Below are 17,742 nucleotides of genomic sequence, written 5' to 3'. Positions count from 1 at the left end.
CCAGGTATTAGGTAAAGGTTGGCTCACATTCCTTGGATACTGTGTGTAGAACCTCACATTAGCAAGTTACATGGTAGGACTTGCTTTTTCTTGGTATTTGTTAATATGGAGAACATTGTGACAACTATTTAATTTCATCTGCATATCTCATCTGATTATGCTGTGAGGCAAAATAGCAGGAAACCCCATTATTTGAGTCATTAACAATGAACTGGACAAAAGAATGTGTAATCGACTGTGGGCAATAATATGTGCACTGTTGGGATTTAAATTAATTTGTCCCATCTGCTATAATTTCTATAAATCTGTCATGAATGACAAAAAAGAGTTACAACTTACTACTTTTCAGCCATTGATGTTTTGAAGTAGGTCAGGATCTGTGCTTTGTGGCCTTAGTGCACCCTTCACCTGAGTGATGATCTGTTTGTGATGGGGTAAATGGAGTAAGTAGAGTAAGACATATACAAATAGTGTCTAGGAGCCAATATATTTACATGTTATAGCTCCTCTTAACTGCACCTCTCCCTTTGCCAATATTTTGTACTTTTCTTCCAAGTCCCAAAAGTTTAATCTTTTCCAACATCAGCCCAGGATAAAACTCATTAACCCTCTTGTCCTCCTGTCTTTGGGAAACAGTGACCATAGCTTTGAAATGCTCTCTTCTTATTATATGTGTTGCCTGCCAACTTTCCCAGGATCAGAACTTGCTGAAGTCTGGGAATGCAGATGCTGGTGGCCTCTGATTCACATCAACTGATTTCCTACAGGTGCCACTCCATTGATTTGTTATTAATAATATTATCAATTATGGGGCGCCTGAGTGGCTCAGTGGGTTAAAGCCTCTGCCTTCAGCTCAGGTCATGATCGCAGTGTCCTGGGATCGAGCCCCGCATCAGGCTCTCTGCTCAGTGGGGAGCCTGCTTCCTCCTCTCTCTCTGCCTGCCTCTCTGCCTACTTGTGATCAAATAAATAAATAAAATCTTTAAAAAAAAAAATAATATTATCAATTATGGAAATAGAGGTGGTATGATCAAAATTTACAAAGAATGGAGAGATGAATAAGAATTATCAGTATAGGGGCGCCTGGGTGGCTCAGTGGGTTAAGCCTCTGCCTTCAGCTCAGGTCATGATCTCAGGGTCCTGGGATCAAGCCCCGAATCGGGCTCTCTGCTCAGCAGGGAGCCTGCTTCCTCCTCTCTCTCTGCCTGCCTCTCTGCCTGCTTGTGATCTCTCTCTGTCAACTAAATAAATAAAATCTTTAAAAAAAAATTATCAGTATAGTTTAGGAGGTTGCTACTATGGATGACTAGTCTTGATGGAAGGACTTCCCTGAATTATCTGGCACTGGGTTAGATGGGAAGACAGAAATAAAGAGGACACATGACAAGGAAGTGGCAGAGTTCTAGTAAGATCTTCTGGGGGTTTTTTGGTTTATTTTTAGATCTTCTGTTTTTAAAACCCATAATCTTTCCATCGCGAAATACTGCAGAGTGATGCCTGGATGGCTCACTCAGTTGAGTGGCCAATTCTTGATTTCTGCTCAGGTCATGATCTCGAGGTCCTGGGTCAAGCCCCAATATTTGGGCTCTGTGTTCAGCAAGGAGTCTGCTTGAGGATTTTCTCCCTTCCCCTCTCCCTCCGCTCCTTCCCCTGCTCTCACACGCTCTCTCTCAAATAAATATTTAAAAAAAAAAATACTGCAGGAAGCAGGAGTTTGTTTTAAAGACTGGTTACTCCATTTATTCTTACCTTGATTGTTGGGATTTTCTCCACCAGGCTCAGGCAACTCTGTTATCATCAACATTTACCACATGGCCCTGGGGAAGTTAAGTACTCCTGGTGTTTCTGCAGCCTGATTTATCAGAATCTTTTTCAATTTAATTTTGAAAGAAGTTCTGCCCAAAATATCTTGATTGCCTTTTAGTACTTCGTTCTTCACAGTCTTCCTGCCTTTCAGACACTCGAGGTTTAGGATCCTTTTGGCAAGCAGATACATCACAGTGACCCTTTCTGGCCACACACCCACGGTATGACTATGCAAGGAAAAAACTGGTATAGCAAATGTGCACGGTTTTCCTCCTTGAGCAGGTCATTGGAAATCTGGCTATTTATGTTCATAGAGTAATTCCTTTTCTGTTCTTTGTTCCCAAAGAAATAACACACAAAGCATATCTTGAATGATAAATAGAAAATTGAAGGAAACAGGAATAAGCATGAAGAGAGGCTCAGGTTTCTGCCAGCTTCTCAGAGTACATTAAGATTCCCCTATCAACCACATACCAGTCAAGACATAGGATTTAAGACATGAGCATATACTGGTGTTATAATCAAATAAAGCAGTGTGTTTTTCAAAAAAAGAAACATAAGTAATTCTGGATGTGTCTTGTTCTATCATACTTTTGGTGTGTGTCTTGGGCAAGTCCTTGTATCTGTAGGAGCCTCAGTTTCCTCATTTGTGAGACTCTTCCTTGCGGTTCTTTTAAGGTCTTTGAAGTTTCCTTGAAGTTCTAATATTCTTGCTAACCTCTAGACCTGTGGTGTCCAAAATGGGAGTCTACCATTCGAAATATGGCTGCTGCAACTGAGCAATTTAATTTTTCATTTTAATTAATTTGTTTAAAGTTCTAAAATTGATGCACTGTAAAATACTTTCCCTTTAGTACAACTTTATTGTGCTTTAGACTACCTTTAACTGTACTGCATCATAAGATGAATGCCATTTTTACAGTATGACTGTTGGCTTACGATGTTTCTAGTGGCTCATGAATAAATGTTTTACATCGATTTCATGTTGAAATGGTAATAGTTTAGATATACTGAATGAAATAAAGATATTAGTGTAATTAATTTAACTCCTTTCTCTTAACTTTTTAAATGTGATTTCTAGAAAATGGGAAATTCCACGTCCAGCTCATATTGTATTTCAGTTGGGCAGCACTGCTCCCGATGGCTCTGGAGGATGCCTCGACATGAGGGCTGACATTTGCAGCCCAGAAAACAGCTCTATATAAATCTGAAGAATTAGAGGAAAGGTTCCTATCGTGTGCTTATTATGAGGCTGGGGTCAATCCCTTACTCTTTACTTGGTCCAGTTCCTTACTGAAGGGCTCTCAGGTAATAGATAACATTTACATTACCCCTCAACTTGAGTAACTGAGTATGAATCCAGTCACTTAAAAGCTATTCTCAGTCAGTGAGACCCTGCAAATAATGCCCAATTCAGACAGTGCCTTGATTCCTCAGACTCTCCATAGGCAAGGTACTTCACATGCTCAATCTAGTTCTTAATTTTGGATTCTTGGCTCTTTTTTTCCCTGTTTTTTGAAATCCAGTAATTAATCCTTGAACCTACATCACCTCCGTATTTTTCCTTAATTTCAACCTTGGTATTGTAATGAACACTGTGACATTACTGAGAGACTTGTCTTATGTCCCTTGCCTAGGGCTGGATCCAAGAACTACTGAGCTGAATTTTCAGCAGGGATTTTTCTCTTGCCAAAGCCACACTGAATTAGTAAATAACTTGTGGCTTTTTTCTTTCTCACTGTGCAAATGCAGGCTCCATGAGAGCTCTGTGACAGCTGGGACCTTGTTTGTCCTCCAGGGCTTAAAGCAGCTGACTGTCATAGAAGTGTCCAGTAGATATTTTGACTGGGTAATTAGAAGCTAGGATGGTTTTTCCTAAGCACATATAACTTTTAGTATGATAATACCATCATAGTAATAATTCACATTTGTCAAAGGCTTTGTAGTTGACACATGCATTCACATCCATTATCATATTTTATCTTCACATCGGCACCATACAGGGATTATTTCATGTTCTTCAGAAGCAGAGACAGAATCTCAGAGAGGTGAGTAAAGAGTGGGGCAGGAGTTGGAACTTCATGTCTTTTGATCACAGACCTATTTACTTTCCTATACTTACAGCAGCTTCTACCATCTGACTTCAGTGTTTGTGCATAATTGAGTAAACTTGCAGGGTGCATTTGTAATGCTTGTCTTAATTGACTTGATGTTTATCATGATGTACCTATACGAGGCTGTGGGAAACTTGGTTTTCAAAATTGCTGATTCTCTCTCTTCCTATCTTGACATATCTCCTATGTCATACACATTTGGTCATTTTCCTGCTTTTCCTCTGGCTTCCAGAGAGTATATATACAACTATAATTTTAATTTCAATGAGTTTTTAGTTATTTTAAACTTATTCACCCTCTAGCTTAAAGCAGAGATTCTGAAGTCGTGTTCAGCTTCTCATTCTTCTCTTTCCCCAGCCTGCCACCAGATGCTATTGATTCCACTTTTAAATCCCTCCTTTCTGCACACTCTATGGGTACCCCCCTTGGTACCTCTTGATCTGATTATTTCATTATGGTAAGTTTGAGAATTAAAAATTTTCTATACTAAAGAGTTTTCTAAAATTATCAGTAAGTGTCTTGATAAATAAGTTGAAACTTCCTTGCCATACTGGCTTTGGGATGTCACCTTACTTGAGGTCTATCTCTGTTCTAAGGCCTCCTGAATGATTTTCCTGTTTCCAACCAGTCCTCCTCCAATCTTTGCTAACCCATGTCTCCAGAGTGATCTTTTCACAATAGAAATGTGATTGCCATGCTCCTACTGCAAAGCCTTTGAATGAATTTCCACTGTGTGCATGATTAATGGTAACTAAACTCAGTGGAACTTTAATCATGGTCTTTTGTAGAGGAATCCCATATTATCTAATTAACTCTCTCTCTCTTCCTCACTTTACTCCTTTTTAAACCCTGTATACCACAATGTTTCCTGAACACTCTGCATTTTTTCCTGAATCCAGATTTTTTTATATACAGCATTTCCTGGGCCTCTCATGCTTTTTTATGTCCATCATGTAAAATTCTGTTTGCCTTCAAGGTTCAGCTTAGATTTCTCACCCATGCACTCTCTCTAATTCTCTTCTCTATCCTCCAGTAGCTCCTGTTCTAAAATAACTTGAATCATCCCCTCTACTTTCACTTCTAGAATACTGATATAATTGTCTATTTCTCCTCCGTCAGACTATGACATCTCAAGTCTGGAGACCTTGGCTTTTCTCCATGTGTGTTCTGTGCCTTGTTCTTAGTCCTAGTAGCCTTTCAGTAACTGAATAATTGACTAGAGGTTAGAATCCTAAATTTTCCTCTAGGTGCATACACTGAAATCCCAAAGCCATCTAGCCAGTGTAGGGCCACCAGCATGCCAGAGTCTCATAATACAAATATCTTAATAGGATAAGACAGGCTGAAAACTGATTTAAAAAAAAAATCATGCTGGTGCATGTATGAAAAATACTTTTTTGCAAATGAAGTGTACTATCTTAGTGATTTTTTAGAAAGCTCAGCATTCAAAGTGTGTTGGATTATTATAAAGAACTGTTGAGGAGCTAAGATGACAAAGTAGTAGGAGGACCCTAGGCTTGCTTCATCCTTCAAACACAGCTGCATAAATACCAAATCATTCTGAAGACCCAAGAAATCAGTCTGAGAACTGACAGAACAAACTGCACAACTAGAGGGAAAGAAGAGGCCACACCATGAAAGATAGGAGGTGTGGAAATATGGTTTTGGGGAAGAAATAGATTGCAAGTGCTCTGGAGGTAGCTCTGAGAGAGAGAGAGATTGAGGAGCACACAGGGGGGTGAACAAGGAAAACACTTCCCCAAAGCCACTGACTGGGAAAATAAGAGAGGCTGATTTTCATGAGTTTTTGTAACCAACAGAATAGTTTTAGAGGTCCATGGCATGGCTGGTATAGAGCCCTGAGGGTCCTACAGGGCTCCTGTAGAGAAGACGGGCAGGTAACCCTGGGGGCAGATGGCACAGTCTGAGGATTACTGAAGACAAACTGGGAGAGAGACAGTTCCATCTTCTCGGAGCACATCTGAAAGAGGGGCCTTGCCTCTCTGAGGACTAAAGAGCCAGTGGGTAACATTTCCCTCCTAGTCCCTCAGCATAGGTATAGAGACACCTGCTGAGGGTGGTTTACCTGGATACTGCCTCTTTAGCAGGCTTTGCTCCAAACCCCATGCTCCTGCGCTCTGGTTTTGACTGCCTTTCTGTGTCAAATCTGCCTCAATCCCAGCATCATAAGACCCTCCCCTAGAAGACATAGCACAGGTCTCCACCATACCAGACTCATTTGAGACCTAAAGACATGTGCGGATGTAGTCATTAAGGTTGGAGAGACATATTTGATAGTAAGATGGGGAAGAAACATTTACCATGCAAATAGACATCACATTAGACAAACCAGATTTTATTTTTTTAGAGGGAAAGAGTACAAACATGGGTGGAGGGGAGAGAAAGAAAATCTTAAGCAGGCTTCATGCTCAGTGCAGAGCCTGATGCAGGGATCAGTCTCACGACCCTGAGATCATGACCTGAGCCAAAACCAAGACTTGGACACTTAACTGACTGAGCCACCCGGGTGCCCCATAAAGAACTTATAAAATGCTATACCCAGGGGTGCCTGGGTGGCTCAGTGGGTTAAGCCTCTGCCTTCAGCTCAGGTCATGACCTCAGGGTCCTGGGATAGAGCCCCGCATGGGACTCTGCTCAGCGGGGAGCCTGCTTCCCCCTTACTCTCTGCCTGCCTCTCTGCCTACATGTGATCTCTGTCTGTGTCAAATAAATAAATAAAATCTTTTTTTTTTTAAAAGCAACACCCAAAAAACAAATAATCCAATTAAAAAATGGACAGAAGACATAAATAGACATTTTTCCATAGAAGACATATAACTGGCTAATAGACACATGAAAGATACTTAACATCACTCATCATCAGGAAAATACAAAACTACAATGAAATATCACTTCACACCTGTCAGAATCCTAAAATTAACAACACAGGAAACCACAGATATTGAGAATGCACAGAATGGGGAACATTGTTACACTGTTGATGGGAATGCAAACTGGTACAGCCACTCCGGAAAACAGTATGGCAGTTCCTCAGAAAGTTCAAAACAGAACTACCTAAGATCCAGAAATTGTGCTACTAGTATTTACCTGTTTACCGTAAGGATACAAAGACACTGACTCAAAGTGATGTGTGCACCCTGATGTTTGTAGCAGCATTATCAACAATAGCCAAATTATGGAAAGAGCCCAAATGTCCATCAACTGAAGAATGGATAAAGATGTGGTGTGTGTATGTATATGTGTATACATACACACGCGCGCGCGCGCGCACATACACAATGGAATATTCCTTCACCATAAAAAATGAAATCTTAGTATTTTCAAGGACTTGCATGAAGCTAGAGTGTGTTATGCTAAGCGAAACAAGTCAGAGAAAGAGAAATACCATATGATTTCACTTGTATGTGGAATTTAAGAAATAGATGAACAGAAAGGGGAAAAGGCAAACCAGAAAAAAGACTCTAAACTATAGAGAACAAAATGAGGGCTGCTAGAGGAGAGGTGAGCAGGGAGCTGGGTTAAAGGTGTGATGGGCATTAAGGAGAGCACTTGTGATGAGTACTGGGTGTTATATATAAATGATGAGTCACTCAGTTCACCTGAAATGAACTAATTGGATTTAAATCAAAACTTGAAAAAGAAAAAAAAAGTGTCAATTTGGCTGTCATTTTCTAATTTATGAATTTATTTTGACATTCTTAGAAAACTTAGAGCAGCCTGATAATGGCAATCTAGAACTGCAATTGCACAGTTCAGCCTGGTGTTCAGCATGATATCACCCCTGACTGACCCAACAATTCACAGGTCCACCTTTGCCCCGAGTCATGGTGCTCAAACATAGTTGGGATGATGTATTTGTGATTTTCAGGCCTAAAGGGTCCTAACGCACTTAAAAGAATAGCACCATATAATGATTTTGTATTCTTAGTAGAAGCTACAGGATCTGAAATAAAATGGCCTGTGCTTTAATTGAGCTTTGAGGTGTTCTCCCTGTATGATTTGGGACTTTCATTTCATCATCTGGAAGAATCAGGCAAATACTTCATGCAATTGATGGAGAAATGAAGAAAGATAATATATTCAAAGCATACAGAATAGTGACCATTATTATCTCAAAATACTTACTGACCTAAGTCCATTAAATTCTAACCCTAGAGAAAGGTATTAGATTCACTCTAGTGTTTCCTACTGTGTGACCCTGTTTGTCAGTGCTTAGTATGGAGGAAATAGTTAATGAATATTTGTTGAATAAATGCCATGATTTCTAGGATCATGGCCAGAAAGATAGTAGACGAGAGTTCCTTTCAGTGGCTGCACTGTCATTCTGTCCTACCCAAGAAAGAAATGGAAGAAGGAGGAGGCAGGGCTATCCCATCATATACTGAACATGCAGTATTTTCAGGCAGTTAGGTGGATTCATATTGTATATGTTTAATCTTTACTCTGTCAATGTAATATGTTCTCCATACTTTAAAACACAAATAATCAGGCATCCACTAGTTCGAGGTCACATTCTAGAAGAAGCGAAGTCAGAATTGACTCAGGACTGCTGAGTTCTTTCCATCAGATTGTCTGGGACATCCTGAACAAAACGCATCTTCAGTTTTCTAAAATTTTTTTCTTCTTCATTGACTATCTTCCCTTCATATAAAAAACGTATTCCAGGGAAAAAAGAAAAAACAAGTTTGGATTCATGTTACACTTGATCTGGGAGAAACCAAAGTTTAAACATTAGGTTAAAGGGTTTTTGTTTTGTTTTGTTTTGTTTTGTTTTTTAGAGATTTATCCTCCAGGTGTATCGGGTAGAAACAAAAGCTCATTCCTTCTGGAGGAATTCACCACCACCTCTGGTCCCACCAGGTTCTCAGATAAAACACCATTGAGCACAATCTGCCGTTCAAAATTTCTAGCTAATATGAATGGGAGTCAGAAAAATAATAAACAACAGATGACATGTACAAGGGCTTCAGAAAATAGAGTTTTAGGTCCTAACAAATATTTCAGGAATTATAATAGATAATTAAGTTTTTTGAATACAGATGATGTGGTTTTTGAGGTACCTCAGATCTTTTGTGAGTGTAGAAGGCTAAAATTAATGATTTTAATTAATTAGCTTATGAAGTTAACAAAAATAATCACAGAACAAAGCAGAGTGAATCAAAGGAGAAAAAAATAAAGATGATACCAAAAATAAATAAAATGAAAAATCTAAATCGTCAATACTAAAGTTATTTTTTTTTAAGATTTTTTTATAAACCAAATCCTAGTGGCACTAATTAAGGACAAAAGAGACAAGGTATAAAAATAATCATGACTAGGTGCCTATGTGGCTCCTAGTGACTGCCTTGGGCTCAGGTCATGAACCTGGAGTCCTGGGATCAAGTCCCACATTGGGCTCCCTGCTCAGCAGGGGGTTTTCTTCTCTTGCTGACCTCTGTCCTCTCCTGCTCGCTCTCTCTCTCTCTCTCATTCTCTCTTTCTCTCACTCGCAAATAAATAAAACCTTAAAAAAAAAAAAGGAGGAAAAAAAATAATCATGATTAGAAGTAAGAACTGAAACTTAAATACAGGTACCACAAATATATCTTTAAAAATAACAGTTTTATATTATAATTTGAGAACTTTCATGATATACACATATTAATGGAAAAATATAGTTTGCCAATGACTCAAGACATTTTTTTAAATGAGTAGATATATAACAACTAAAATTTTCAATTCACTAAAAATCTGTGTTCACCTAGCCTTACACATAGATACTAAAAACCTAAGTGCAGATAAATACCAGCAAGTCCCGTTAAGTACCCAGGAAACATATGCTGCTGATCCTTACAAGATACTCCAGAGAGTAACAAAGGGGCAGGACTTCCCAATTTAACTTACTATGGATAGCATAATGTTGTTACAAACTAGGTTACATCAATTTAATACAGGAAAATCATAGTTTCGTATCACTTATATTTTAAAATTCTCTTCAGAACAAATGTAAGTAAAACAACCTGAAATGTTTTTTTTTTTAATCTCATAAACAGGTTGCCTTTATCCTAGAAATTCGAGGATAATTTAATAGTACTTAATATATCAATATAATTAATTACATTACATGATACAAGGAAAGAAAGATGCAGAATCACCCCAAAGAGAAAAAGCTTTCAATAAAATTCATTCACTATGTTGAAAAAAACTTAGCAACTGAGATACAGAATTTAAAAATCTATAGCAAGTGTCATATTTAATAGTGAATCAATAGAAACAACCCCTTTTAAAAACACGACAAAGGGAAAAAATTGAAAATCATTTTACATTAGCATAAATTACTTTGTGTTCATCAAAGAAACCGTCCTCTCACAAAAATGACAATAGGGGTACCTGGGTGGCTCAGCTGGTTGGTTGTGGGTCTGACTCTTGATTTCAGCTCAGGTCATGATCCTCAGGTGGGTGAAATCGAGCCCTGTTTTGGGTTCCACACTCAGTGGGGAGTCTGCTTTGGATCGTCTCTCCCACTCCCCACTGTGCACTCTCTCAAATAAATAAATCATTAAAAAAATAAAATTATGAACTACATAAATGGAGAGAAGATACTTGTAAAACATATAAACCAACAAGATAATATATAGATTATATAAACAACTTGTTCCAGTCTCTATAAAAAGAAAAATGGACAAAACTTACAAACATAACTTATAGAAACAAAAATCCATAAATCTATGGAAGGACAATCAGTTTCACTGGTAATCAGGGAAATCTAAATAAAACCACACTGAAATACAATTACGCACCCACTGTTGTAACAAGACTTATGAGAATGCCAAGGGTTGCCAAAGACATGAAGCAACTGGAAAAATTCCACACTTTTGCTGGAACATATATTCATATAAATTTTGAGCACTTTGGTCAGTGCTTCGCTTTGGTAAAGGTGACTGTGCACATACTCCCTGACCCAACAATTCCACTTATAGGAATATATTTGAGGAGCCCTTGGACATGAACACAAGAACCCAAAACAGGAATGTCCATAACTTCATTGATTATGATTGTAAAAATCTGGGAACAAAATTTCCATCAAAGAAAGGATGAAATAATAGTACAGAAATTGAATAAATTGGGTTTACTCCTCTCAACATCAGTAAATGTCAAAACGATGTTAAGTGATAAGAGGAAGTTATAAAAATATGTGTGCAGGGGCACGTGGGTGGCTCAGTGGGTTAAATCCTCTGCCTTCGGCTCAGGTCCTGATCCCAGGGTCCTGGGATCGAGCTCCACATCAGGCTCTCTGCTCAGCAGGGAGCCTGCTTCCCTTCCTCTCTCTCTGCCTGCCTCTCTGACTACTTGTGATCTCTGTCAAATGAATAAATAAAATCTTAAAAAAAGAAAAAGAAAAAAAAAAAGAAAAGTCCAGGGACCAAGGCCTAATTAACATCTCCGGCATTTGTATTGAATGACAAGACCTCTCCAGCCCTCTAGGTGTGGGCCAGGATGACTTTACATGATTCTGTAATGTCAGTGAATGCACAACTGGTAGCATCTTGTTTCCAATTATAGATCATAAACCATAATGGATGCCTTTTAGAAACTGTATTTATAAATGTGCAGAGAGCAGAGAATAGTGGCTGTATTCAATAAACACCATAAATAACCATGCTGGAGTGAAGCACAGAATTCAAATGCAGTTTAGATATTCTCTATGGAATTTGCAAACCATTTTCTCAAGCACACCTGGGAAAATTCCCATTTCTGCCCTTTCCTTGAATTATGTAGAAGCATGTAGAAAAGCTCAGTCTAATCTTTTTTCTTGGTGTCAATCTGGCCCTTCTCACAGTTCTCTGGTTCAGCTAACGTACAAACAGTTGTTGGGAGCTAAACCGTAATACAGTTTCAGGAGACAAATTGCAGTTCATTTGTTCTTGCCCAAATCTGCCAAAATATCATAGTGCAGCCTGTAGAACAGGTTTAAAGTATGGTATGAATTCGTGGAGCACAAAGAGATACACCTGCGTGTGAGCACTTTCTTAATGTATATATTTTGAACCCTGAAGAGTTCTTTATTCACCTCAACCCCTCTTGCTTGAATACTTATTGTTCTTTTAACCACCCTGCATGTGATCTCCCTTTCTAGTAGGTGACCTGCCCTGCATCTTCTCGACTTGTCAGCTGTACCCATCTCTCCTAGCTAAGACTTCCTTAGCTATTCTAAGAGTAATTTTTTTAATGTGTGTTTGTTATTTCCATGATTTGATTGAAACAATAGTTAAGAGAAGGGAAACATACTCTCATGGTTTATATCTCATTTCCTTCATTTTTAAAAAAACTTTTTATTTTTTATTCATATATAATGTATTATTAGCCCCAGGGTACAGGTCTGTGAACCGCCAGGTTTACACACTTCACAGCACTCACCATAGCACGAAAAATGTGGAATGCTTCACAAATTTGCGTGTCATCCTTGCACAGGGGCCATGCTAATCTTCTTTGTATTGTTCCAGTTTTAGTATATGTGCTGCCGAAGCGAGCACCATTACCTTCATTTCTTAGGTGGGTAGTCTTGAAGCAGGTCCTATAACTTCTCATCTGTAAAATGGGGATAATAATAGTACTTATATCATCAGGTTGTTCAGAGGGTTAAGTAAGCTAATACTTGTGAAGTATTTGGCAGAGTAAGCACTTAATAAGAGCTAGTTGTTGCTGCTGTTAGCACTATCATTACTAAGATGTTATCCCCTGGTGCCTGGGTGGCTCCATCAGTTAACTGTCTGCCTTTGGCTTAGGTCATGATCCTAGGGTCCTGGGATTGAGCCCTACATGGGACTCTATGCTCAGGCAGCAGCCTGCTTTTCCCTCTCCCTCTGCCTGCCACTTCCCCAGCTTGTGATCTGTCAGATAAATGAAATCTTAAAATGTTATCCCCAGTATACTCAAGTAAATGTGTGTACTGGAATAATCTGGAATAGTCTCTTGCTTAGATCCTCCAACACACCCTAGTTCCTACAACTTTCTTATTTAAAATTTCCCTCTGGAGTTACTACTGGGCTTACACCGCATGCTCCAGCAGGAGCTAGGCAATGACCCAAAGCAGCCTTCCACTGAGCTTGCGCCATCCTTACCGACAATCATGTAGAAGGCTGTGGGGGCATGGTGGTAAACAAGGCAGAAGAGTCCCTGCTTTCGTGAGCTTATATTCTAGGGTAGAAAGACCATACACAATTGTATGTACCAGGTCATCAGAGACTGACTAATGTTATGAAGAAAAGAAAGCATGGTCATGGAATAGGGAGAGACTGAAGAGAGAAAGCTGCTTTATAAATGGTGGTCAAGGAAGGATTCTTTGAGTTGGTGGCATTTCAGCTGAGACCTAAATAATAGCAGGAGCTGGTTGTGTTTATTAACAATGTTCTAGGAAGAGGAGACCACGAGTACAAAATCTCCACGTTAGATGTTGGACTGGAGAAGACTAGGGTGTCCACAGTGCAGTGGGCTAAGGGGAGAGTGGAGTGGGATGAGAAAAAGGGTAACGAGGGTCCAGGTCTTACAAGGAATTGTAATACAGTTCAAAGCTTCTATTAAAATCTGAATATAGGAAAACCCATGCATTGGAGAAAGTGGGCTTAAAATACGAGCCTGCCCAGGGAGTCAGCTCCAGGATTTAAATTCATGAAGACCTGGCTGCTGTTTGGTGCCATCTGGTGGTGATTGTCCCCAGGCCTCAAGGTCACATTGACTGCTTCTAATTCCTTGTCTTGACTGGAACATGGCAGCTGTTCCAGAAATGTCCTAGTGAGTTGGTGCTCATTCATGATCGCTGATGATCGCAAAAGATAGAGCGAAGAGAATATTGGGTATATGGGACCCATTCTCATTCCCAAAGCAGAGCCAAATTTTATTTACTACTGACCTTGCGTTCTCTTTTCTGCCCCTTCTCCTGAAAAGATAAGTATTTTATTCTACCTCTCTTTGAAAATAAAGAGGGATGAAAATAAAGCTAGTCAGGGATGGCTCAGTTGGTTTTGCCTCCAACCTGTTGATTTCGGCTCAGGTCATGAGCTCAGGAAGAGGAGACCACGAGTACATCAGGCTTGTGTTCAGTGCAGGGTCTGCTTGAGATTCTGTTCCTCTTGCTCTGCCTCTCCCCCAGTTTGTGCACTCTTTCTCAATAAATAAATAAAATCTTCAAAAAGAAAGAAAGGGAAAAAAAGGCTAGTCAGAGAATGAGCACCAAATACCACTCAGAAATCACATTATATTTGAAAACATGTTATCAGAAAGTATGTCATCCCAAGATTTTACTGGTAGGATGACCTTGGAACTTTGGTTTGGTACTTACTACATTTCATTTATAATACTGTCTAATATTTTAATTATATATGTGCTGGTAACCTTCAAAGAATGTGAACTTCGACAAAGCAGGAATAAGTCGTATTCATCTTTGTGCCCTGGTAGGAAAGGGTTAAAAGAAACCAACATTTTTATTCACTGACTACAAACAGTAGTACAAGTCTCATTTAATAGTCACAAAAAGTCTATAAGGTAAGAATTACTATGTCTGTTTTAAAGATGAAGATGAGGATGAATCCAAAACCATACAGCGAGGAAAGAACATTTCTATGAATTCAATCCCAAACCATCTCAAAATATAAGCTTACGTGTCATGAAAAAAAAAAAAAATCTCTGCAACAGATATAAACCAAAAAGCAAATTTGCATTCCACCTCCCCAGATCCATTGCCTTGAACACCCAGGCTGGTTGCTGGTATGTGGCTGATGTCCAAGAGATGATTGATAGGTTATATATCAGAAACCTACTTGGTCATTTTGGAGGAATAAAGTGGGGTTAATGACCTCTATTTGACAAACAAAGTAAGCATTCGAGGTGATAGGAGACTAAATTTATTCTCGAGCATTAATTCCACAGGCAGCTGAGGTCCGGGACCCCAGGCAACTCACTGATGCTGCCGCAGCAGAGGCTCTTGCCAATGCCAAACAGTCAGTCCCTGCTGTTCATTAGGTTCTGACTTGTGATTCTCTTTCCTCCCAAACCATTTTACTTAATGATTTGTAGTCAACACCAAAGGAAAAAATAATGCCTGTGAAACAATATTGAGTAAGGAGAAGAGAGGCCTTACTATGCAAACTATTCACATTTATTAATTTGAATTAATTTATAATTCTGTATGAAAGAAATGTGATGGGCATTTCCCCTCTGCCCTGCAGCACCAGACATGTGCCTCAGGACTGGTCATATGAACCCATTGGGACTGAAATACTAGAATTTCTATTTCTATTCGTTTTTATTATGTAAAATAAAACTTTACTAATTTTTAATTGTGAATTATTTAATTCCAAGCAATTGACCTGGCAACATCATTTAATTAGTACATAAAGTGACACAAGATTCAGAGAAAGGGGCACTTGGAGTGGATCAGCTGGTGAAGTGTCTGACTCTTTGTTTCAGCTCAGGTCAGAATCTCAGGGTTGGGAGATCAAGCCCTGCATCTAGCTCTGCACTCAGCACAGAGTCTACTTGAGATTCTCTCCTTCTTCTGCCTCTCCCTCCACTCACACTCTTTCTCTCTCTCTAAAGAATAAATAAATAAATGAAATCTTCTTTTAAAAAGATTTTCAGAATCAACTAAACATATTCCATCATTTTGCAAATATTAAAAATAATACAACAACCATTTTTTAAATTAGTAACAGTATAATTAACATTGCAAATAACCTTTGTATTTGTTTGGTATTGAAAAATGCTTATATGGGGATTGCATGCTAAAAATATTCCTAATGTCAGAGGTGCATCAGCCAAAATTTAGAGATTTAGTTGCCCTTGCCAGCATGAGGGCAGCCTCTTCTGGCAGGTGTCACAAATTTAGATGTCTATACCTATCAAAGATGAGTTGGGTGAGCCAGGAATGGACTGGTCTGCAACACAGAGTCCATGAACCATTTAAAGGGGGCAGCCAGTGCTCATCTTTTGCCAGTTTTTGCCATGTGGAATGTGGATCCAGGTTTGACAGATTAATTTTTTTTTTAAAGATGCCAGGAATCCAAAATTTTATGTGGAAACTGCAGGCTCTTGATATTGGCAGTGGGGTTCAGTTGTAAAATATAAGTCTGTGTGTGCCAGGCAAAACCGTACAATGTGTGGAAGCTGTTTCTTGTCCCAGGGCTGACTGTTCGGGTCATCTGTTGTAAGGCCACAGGGGTAGATCTGGCACAGGGAGTTAGGCAGTTTTGTTTGTGACAGGAGAGCCCTGCCTTAGGAATTGGGAAGCAGTGTTGATTTTGTTGAGGACTGGTTTTCAATTTATTTCTTCCTTTGCCAATATCATTATTGAGAAGGAAGGAGTTAAGTGATGAAGGTGGTACTAGTGATGGTGATGACCGCAGTGGGTGAGAGAGTCCTTCTTGAAGAAAGATTTCCTATAGCTTGAAGGTTGATAGGACAGAAGGTAAAGCCACCAAAAATGGTAAAATGCTCTGGAGAATGATTTGACTCTTCCTGGACAATGTTCATGGAAAATGAAATCATTTAATAATAATTTTTTTCTGGACATTTGCGTCTCTGTTATGGGACTGACCTTCACATGGCCCTCAATATAAACAATCTGGGGACTTCGGCGGCTGCCATGTTTCTGCTTCCTTCTGAAAATCTCAGTCTTAGTCACAGGACCAGGATGAGGATAGGGCCAATGGAAGTAATTTAGTGAAGATTTCTGGAAGAGAAAAGACCCAATTGTAGTGAAAGCTTGCTGATGAGGAGGGAGCCTATAGAAATATCACCATTAGGAGACCCACTCCCCTGCAGCATGTTAACTAATTCTCTCTCTGTCTCTCTCTCTCTCTCTCTGGGGAAAACTTCCTCTTGCTTCCTGCCATTCAGATCTTTCCTTTCTCTCCCTAAATGCCTGAATAGTTGCATATTAGGCTACAAAGAACTTAGGGCTAGGAGGCAGGGCTTATCCCACTGTCAGTACTCTCTGTGAGTTTCCTTGTGTTTGAAGGGACCCTCTGAATCCCAAAGTGCCCACCTCACTGTGGTAGTGTGTGGATCAAACAAGATGCCGTGTGTGATAGCACATTCAACATGGTTCTCTGCTGCACATGCCCTACGGGATCATTATTGCCAAGCCTGTAAGGGGCAGCATTTCACATCAGAAAGATCTGTTAGACACTCCATGGTCTGAGTTTGAAGCTAGAACATTCTCTAAAATAACAAGGGGTAGGTTGGCCCCTCCACTTGCTTGATTGCAGGTTAGGGAAGGAGAGAACCTGAGGCCCTGGCTCTGGATGTGTCCCCACAAATACTGTAGTTTCTCAGTGTAGTTGACACTGAGTTTCCCTCAGAGAAGTTTTTTTCTATGTGTGTCTCCCCCAACACTCTGTGAAGCCCTCAAGGGAAGAGGCCATGTGTGGTTACTTATGAATGCACAGAAGAAGGTGGAAAAAGAGGTAGTGCTGCAATTAGTAGGAGGGGAGAGTATTTGGCCTTCTCTAGATTTCCTCTTGTATCCTAGCTAGCTCTGTCATGTACTATCCTATGGCCTTGGGTAAGTGACTACATTGCTGGATTTTTTTTCTCTGTGAAGTGGGGAGAAGAGAGAGTGAATTGTGCATTTCAGGGCTGCCATGGAGACTAAAACATGGTGCCTGAACTCTGAATAGACATTGAAGACATCTTCATTCTCTCCCTTTTTTACTTTATTTATTTATTTATGAAGATTTTACTTATTTATTTGACAGAGATCACAAATAGGGAGAGAGGCAGGCAGAGAGAGAGGAAGAAGCAGGCTCCCCGCTGAGCAGAGAGA

The 17,742-nt window shown here is 39.6% G+C and overlaps 1 protein-coding gene across 3 annotated transcripts in view; it reads left to right on the top strand.

Annotated features, from left to right (window-relative positions):
- The window catches only part of LOC111149686 (neural EGFL like 1), an 836,166-nt gene that overhangs the window by 740,977 nt on the left and 77,447 nt on the right, over window positions 1-17,742 (top strand). The window lies entirely within an intron of this gene.

Source organism: Enhydra lutris, unplaced genomic scaffold, assembly GCF_002288905.1.
Source record: "Enhydra lutris kenyoni isolate GAN:26980312 unplaced genomic scaffold, ASM228890v2 scaffoldscaffold22, whole genome shotgun sequence".
In the NCBI taxonomy this organism is placed as follows: domain Eukaryota; kingdom Metazoa; phylum Chordata; class Mammalia; order Carnivora; family Mustelidae; genus Enhydra; species Enhydra lutris.
The sequence above is the reverse complement of the archived record's forward strand: the minus strand, read 5'-3'. Positions and strand labels throughout refer to the sequence as shown.